The 7,123-nt window shown below is 44.0% G+C and overlaps 1 long non-coding RNA gene across 1 annotated transcript; it reads left to right on the top strand.

Moving 5' to 3' along the window:
- The first annotated feature begins 4,180 nt into the window (after window positions 1-4,180).
- LOC134215522 (uncharacterized) lies at window positions 4,181-5,571 on the top strand. The gene is made up of 4 exons (XR_009980203.1): window positions 4,181-4,373; window positions 4,436-4,501; window positions 4,567-4,629; window positions 4,732-5,571. It is a non-coding gene; the product is annotated as an uncharacterized LOC134215522 (long non-coding RNA).
- Window positions 5,572-7,123: the final 1,552 nt, after the last annotated feature.

Raw genomic sequence — 7,123 nt, 5'->3', positions numbered from 1 at the left:
GCAAATCGCGATTCGAATCTTGAGGGATTCTCTGGGCCATGATTCTGATGGGATTTCATTCAAGAATTATTTGAATCACCGATGAGATTTGAGAAATTGAGATTCTACCGACCCTGCATTTTATGAGTTTTACCATTTTGTCCGGGGACGTGGGTGCGTTATGCACTGTTCTTCCCTACCTTTAATTGATCTTTCCTGTCAAAAAATTTTATTCGCTCAATCGATTGTTTGGCTTATTTGCTCCACACCTACATAAGTTGCTATCGACAAGGTTTATTCTGTATAGAGATGTGCATTTAGTGAATAGTGATTGGACATAAGCCTTGACATCGTGTGAATGAAGCCTCGGCTTAAGTCCTCACCTCTGAACCACGCTCGCGCAAAAGATCCATTGATTACGTAACGCAAAAATTGGCATTTTCAACCCCCCTCCCCCCCTCCCTTTCCCCTATGTCACACTTTTTGTATGAAACATCTGAAATTTTTGTATGGATCGTCACACTTCGCTCAACTCCCCTCCCCCTTTGAGCGTTACGTAATTTGTGGACGCTCCCTTAGTAAATAATCTCACAGTATGTTAAGTCATATGAAGTCTAAGTTCTAATCATCATCTCTTGAATGAGCCATGGAGGTTGAAAATCTATGTAATAAAAGACTCCAGAAACATGTGCTGATAAAATTGTCGTGTTTTTTAGGGCGACCCCAAATTTACGACCGGGAGTGTTGTTAAATTGGACTACTATTTTGCTAATTTACCGCTGAGATCGGTTCAAAATATATGTAGATCCACGAAGTAAAACGACATTTTTCAAAGCACACACCAACAAAACTTTCAATTTCATCTGATCTAACATAATAGCGAAACCAGGCATAAATGTCAATAACCGGATCTGAAACTTGTTCTGTACCTTCAATACTCCTCTGCAGAGCAGTACGCACAAAATCCTCTGACTAGTAAACTGCCGTTCCACAATTCGTGTGCGTTAGCTCCGTCGAACCTGTGACCCACAGTTCTTCTAGTGGCCAACCGCTTGTGTGGAAAACCTCTACCCACCATAGATGTTTAATAAACATGATCTAACTTAAACGCGTATACTTGCATTTCGAAAATATGCGGTAGGGAAAAAAAAGTTAGCATTGCATAGCACTGATTGCAAATGTTGGAATTTCTCAGTGCAAACCTCGTCACATTCCAATTTCAAGCGACGCATAGAAATATCCGCTCAAAGTCACATCGAATGAATGCACCAAACAACGACGTGTCACGTCAGAGCAATCACGCAGCTGGTGACCGCGCTCTGGTCCGATGCGTTGGATGATGGATGCTGTTCGCATTTAGTTTGCGTCTCTGGAATTTGTGCATCTACTTGAAATTTCGCACTTGGTTCATCCGTTTCATACGTTTGAGGGTGGCGTGGTGATGAAGGACAGGAAGCTAAATTTATTTTCGGAAGGACGTACCTTGATCTAATTCCATAAGGTTCACATGGTCAATGCATGGCTGTGCACAATAAAGGGCCAGTTGTAAAGTATATTGAAATGCCTGTTAAAACTTGTTTTATTGACGATTTACATTATTTTTGCGAACAAAGATGTCTTCTTTTGAATACCTATCTCATAAATACTTTCATGCATTGTCGGGGCTTCAAATGTCTGTCTGAATCTGCATGATAATTTTCTTATTAATCCTTTCTTTCCCACGGTAGCTGTAGAGCTCCCATCAAATTTTGCACCTTCCAACTTTCATAGAATTGTTTAAACGAAAAGCAATATTGAACACAAGTTTATGGTTTCATTGGTCATATAATTATATAATCAATTTTGTTCAAAAATAAGTTAAATTATAGAAAACAATCAGGTAACTATTGATCTACAATCGAAAACTTTTTTTTCGTCTTCCACTAATTTCAGCTATGCCAAAAAAACGTTTGTTCTAGCATTTTTTTAAGTGATCCGTGGCAAGCCGTGGTAAGGAAAGGGTTTAATTAAAAATAGTTAATGAAAATGATGTGCCATATGTACATTTTAAGCACAACTTCTACTGACAAAAATTTATTCAGGATTTATTTAAGCTGATGTATGTACCTATTTAGCTTCACGTGAGCAATCCAATATCGAAAAGCGTCCCATTGTAGTAGGATCACTTTTCAACGGGTCGGAAGTAAATTCCTGGCACTGGTTATCCATGTGCAACAAAATATCATAATACGAAATGAAAGTGGTCCACCGGTAGGTATTTAGTTGATGGGACTGGCTGCGCGCCAAGGATAACAGAAGTTCAAAGTGTAGGTGCCCGGTGGCGGTCGAACACGATACATACCTGCTGTCTGTTCTTCTGTCGTTGCGTCATCAGCTCATTACGTTTTATCTGCATTTCCGCTGCCCTTACCGGTGTGAATAATTATCCAACCTACTGTTGCAAGCAAAACGATAGTCCCCAGTGCGGTGCCTTCTTTGTAAATAATATAAGGTTCCATTTAATTTATACTTACTCGTCGCGCCGCGCAGCACAACAAAGCGGTTGACTGCACTTTGGGATGGGCCCACGCAGAATCGATCACCTCTCTTCCTTCGCCGCGAATCGATCGCCGATCGGTGGTTTCAGTTTCCAATGCTGCACTTCTGTTCTTGTCATTTCATGGTTGTCCGATCGATGAGCTGAGCTCAGAAGTAGCAGACTAAGTTGAAAGGTGGTTAAGATAGTGTAATTTTCTGCGATAATAAATTTGATACGAACTAGGTAATAATTCTCTACTCAGTCTTATTGCACGAAAATTTATAGAAAAAAGCTGCAGTTGACATGATGCCAGAATTAGTAATAGGGAATTTGCTTTTTTGCACACCAGCTCTTATGTGTCCCCCCGTTTTAATCCATATAGTGATTTTCTATGCAAAAATGGAAAACTGCCCAAGTCGAGTCAAGTACGAGACACTGAAGACGACCTTACTGTTGAGGTCGAAATACGTATCTGTCAAGTGTAGTGTCAAGTGTATTGTACATCAAGTGGTGGAATTAAATGGGATGGTACAAAATTGTCTTATGACAATAACTATAACCATGTAAAGCTCAACATAATTTTCTTAACAATTTAAAAACAGTTAAATGGCTCTATCAAAACCCTGATTGATCCACCACCTTTTTCTTCTTATTGGCATTTCATCCCCACACTAGGAAAGAGCCACCTCGCAGCTTAGTGTTCTTTAAGCACTTCCACAGTTATTAACTGCGAGGTTCCTAAGCCAGGTTACCATTTTTTGCATTAGTATATCATGAGGCTAACACGATGATACTTTTATGCCCAGAGAAGTCAAGACACTTTCCAATCCGAAAATTGCCTAGACCAGCACCGGGAATCGAACTCAGCCACCCTCAGCATGGTCTTGCTTTGTAGCCGCGCGTCTTACCGCACGGCTAATGAGGGCCTTTCTTAGCGTAGCGTTCTTAGCGTAAACCCGTGAAATCGGTGGAGTCGAGGTCTACCCAGACTGAGGCCCAAGGATTCGCGGACTCGGGCAAGGTCGAATCGACCGAAGGCGTGCCAGCGAAGACGGTGGTACCAAAGTCTACACAGACTGAGGTTCAAGTATTTGCGGGTACGTCGGGGTGACTGCTCCAACGGAGCAGACACAAAAACGGGGGAGATAGTCTCCAGGGATGAGCTCCCTGGGGCCGCTCCAAAACGCGGAGGATTACTACCCCGAACAAGGGTAGTGGGGCTGGGAAGCTGAACCCCGGCCAGGTACCTCCAGAACCGGGGGAGGAAGGACCTGGAAAGGTCCGTCCACCCAGGAAAGACGGTGGTAAGGGGTTACGGCAGGCTGAGAGTTCTCAGCCGCACCAGACCAGGGAAATAGAGGGGGTGACGCCTCCTGGACCCTGGTCAAGAACATGAGGAAACCGAAGACGTCAAGGGCCGAAAAGAAGGCCCAGGCGAATGAGGGTAGCAAGAAGTCTAGGGTAGGCGCCAATCGCTCCAGGGGCGATGCTGTAACCGTTGGTCACAAAATACAGCTTGTAGCTCCACCACAAGCAAATATTCCTTGTTTTCCTGTTAATCCTTCGTGAGTTTTTTCTGTTTAGTAGTCCGACCCTGTCCTTGTCAAAAGAACTCACACGTTTATGCTGTTAAGTCTGTCATCCAACTGTCATATTGTTTGTTTGCAGCGGTTTGAACGTCTACTTGTTTGCAAGAAAGTACGCAAAGCAAATTAAAAAGGTAACCCAGAGAGGACCGTTAAACCATAAATTAGTAATTGTTCGTGTCCGTTTCTCAAATTCATAGGTTTTATATGCTTGGCCTAAATCGATGTCGTTCTTTCTGTCCGTGTCCATCAAAGGAAATAGAAGTGCGCGACGTGATCCTAAAGTTAAAGTTAGTGTTAAATGTTAAAAATTAAATGGTGTAAATTATTAAACTTTTTGGTGTCATTGTAGGTTAAAACTTAAAAGTTACGATAGTAGTAAATCTTAAAAACTATTATCGCAGTTCGAAGTAGTACGGTTAGTTGTTGAACAAAAGTGTATGTTATATTGTTCTAATTGTTTCATTGTTTCTATTATAATAGAATATAATAAGCCACAAGAAGAGTGAAGAAGCATTGTTTAAACTCAATTAGCCTCACAAAAAGGTAAATGCAAATATGTTAGTTTTAAGGAAGTTTATGGATGTAATGTGGTACTGGCGGGATGGGCAAAATTATGTGTGATTATGTGCTAATCTGCTTTGGCAGGTCCGTCCAACGGGCCTTTTTGTGTTTTTTGCGAGTGCTTGCCTGGCAAGCCGATCTTCCCCAGAACCCCCGGAACAACGTCATAAAGGCTGAAGGATTGGAATCCGTCAACACATTCCGATCGGGAATATCCCCAAAACGGACAGAAACCCCATCCAGCCCCAACGTTCCACCAAGGTTCATCGAGGAGACAGACCGGTTTATGTTACGGCGTAAATTCGGTCTAGTCAATCCGAACCCAGCTACGAACCGCCATTGCCTGACGCCAACGAAACCGAGAAACCGAGACCGGTTCATGTTCCGGCGTGAATTCGGTCACCCCTCAACCGCCCTTGAAATCCGCCATCGAAGCCCGCACACCACCAGTTCCCGTACCACCTCTACCAACCAACAAGCGCACAAAACATCCCGAAAAATTGTAAACCGCAAGTACCACAAACCTAATTTTAAAGTGACGTCACTAATAGGCCAGTTTAGGTGAATAAATAGTTGTAAAACGATTATAGTTGGTGGTTAAGTTTTTATGCAGTGTTCCCTAACAGTTGAGTAGTTTACACCTAATTTCAATTTGTTTCCGTTTTCCGTGCTCAGAAAGGAGTTCCAGGCCTCATCCTGGTTGGACACTTTCTGAAGGGTCGACACGTGTGGCTTTTGAGCACTCAGCATTTGAGAACTGTGGTTTCCCTTTTCCAGCGTAACGTAGTTTCTGGTGATTTTCCCTTTCTGTTCCCTCTCGGATGAATTTGTATGACTGTGAGAGTGTAACCGACTGACAGCATAAGCGACCCAGTCTCAGCATAATTATCCCCGTGATAAATTCCTACCGTGAGTTGCGGCTAGGCTATAATGCCCTAGTCATAACGGCGGACGAGGCTAAGTTCTCGGACGTCTTGAAGGCGATGAGGAGTGACGTCAAGCTTGGTGAACTCGGCGCCGACGTACGTCGAATAAGACGTACCCGGATGGGCGAGATGATCCTCGAGCTGAAGCGGGATGTCTCGCAAAAGGGCGCCGCCTACAAGAAGTTGGCGGAGGAAGTCCTAGGGTTAAAGACCTGGACAAGATCACCGAAGTCGAAGAGCTCGTCACGGCACTGCGGCGACAGTGTGAAGTGGAGACGCCCACCGCAGCCGTTCAGCTACGGAAAGGTCCGGCAGGGACGCAGGTAGCATTGGTTCGGCTATCTGCAGCGGACGCATCCCAGGGTAGTCAAGTTAGGGAGCGTCAAGGTGGGATGGTCGGTGTGCCCTGTGGGCATATACGAGCAACCCGAAGTTTGCTTCAAGTGCCTGGAACTGGGGCACAAGCAATGGGACTGCAAAGGCCCTGACAGAAGCAATCTCTGCCGACGCTGCGGATTGGAGGGGCATAAGGCACAATGCTGCACGAACCCTCCCAATTGTTTGATTTGTTCCAGCAAAGCTGTGAACAGCAAGCACCCCATGAGGGGTTCGAAGTGCCCGGCGTTTAAGCGTGCTCCAAAATCACAGTGCAGGTAACGCAGCTGGCTTGCTCGGCCTTGCCCGAGTCTTTGGTGTGCGGAGGTTTAGAGGAAACGGCGGATCACGTGTTGTTCGTGTGCTCACGTTTTCGCGCAATGCGTGACCACATGCTTGCCACATTAGACTGGCCCAAAATGCATGAAATCCTGAATTTCAAACCCAGAAGCTCCCCTGAAAATTTCAGCTCATTCGGTCCAGTGGTTGGCGTGCGCAAATGACTCAAAGTTTGTATGGGAAAAGTGATCCAAATGTATGGGGAAACGCAACCGTTTCAGTTTTTGCTTCTAGGTGGCGCTGTAGTCGACGGATTTCTGTTGTGGACAAAATGTAGAACCTTTTTCATATAAGGAAGCGACTGGTGAAGACCGGATGTAAATCCCTTTGAAATTGGCCAAGTTATAAGCATCCAAAAACGAGGGTGTCGAGCGTGTTCCCCAGGGGTGTTTAAAATGAGAGCAACGTACCACCGACCATTGCGGCGGCGATGCAGACGTATTCGGTACCGTGCCAAATTAAATGCATGATTATCACGCAATCTCGCGAATTTTTATCCGATTGGTAAATACTTTCCGTACTCTGTACAGTAGTGTAGCTAGAGAGGGATGGGGTGAATAAGGGGGGGCAAAGGGGGGGATCTTTTTTTTTTAGTAGAAAAACACATCCGGGATATTGTTCGATGTTTAATCTCGCAATTTTCTGGCGTCGTTTTATCTTCGAGCTAAAACGCTAAAAAAATTTACTCAAAATTGACATAAATTGAAGAACTCAAAATTTGGTCAAGTTTGGTTTATGCTATAGTTTAGAGTTCAATTTACGAAGCGTGAATGTAAATACACGAAATAAATTAAGTACTTCTTCCATTTATTTTGTTAGCCTCAAATAAAAATATA

Source organism: Armigeres subalbatus, chromosome 2 (genome assembly GCF_024139115.2).
Source record: "Armigeres subalbatus isolate Guangzhou_Male chromosome 2, GZ_Asu_2, whole genome shotgun sequence".
NCBI lineage: Eukaryota > Metazoa > Arthropoda > Insecta > Diptera > Culicidae > Armigeres > Armigeres subalbatus.
This window is presented reverse-complemented; position numbering and strand designations above follow the sequence as displayed.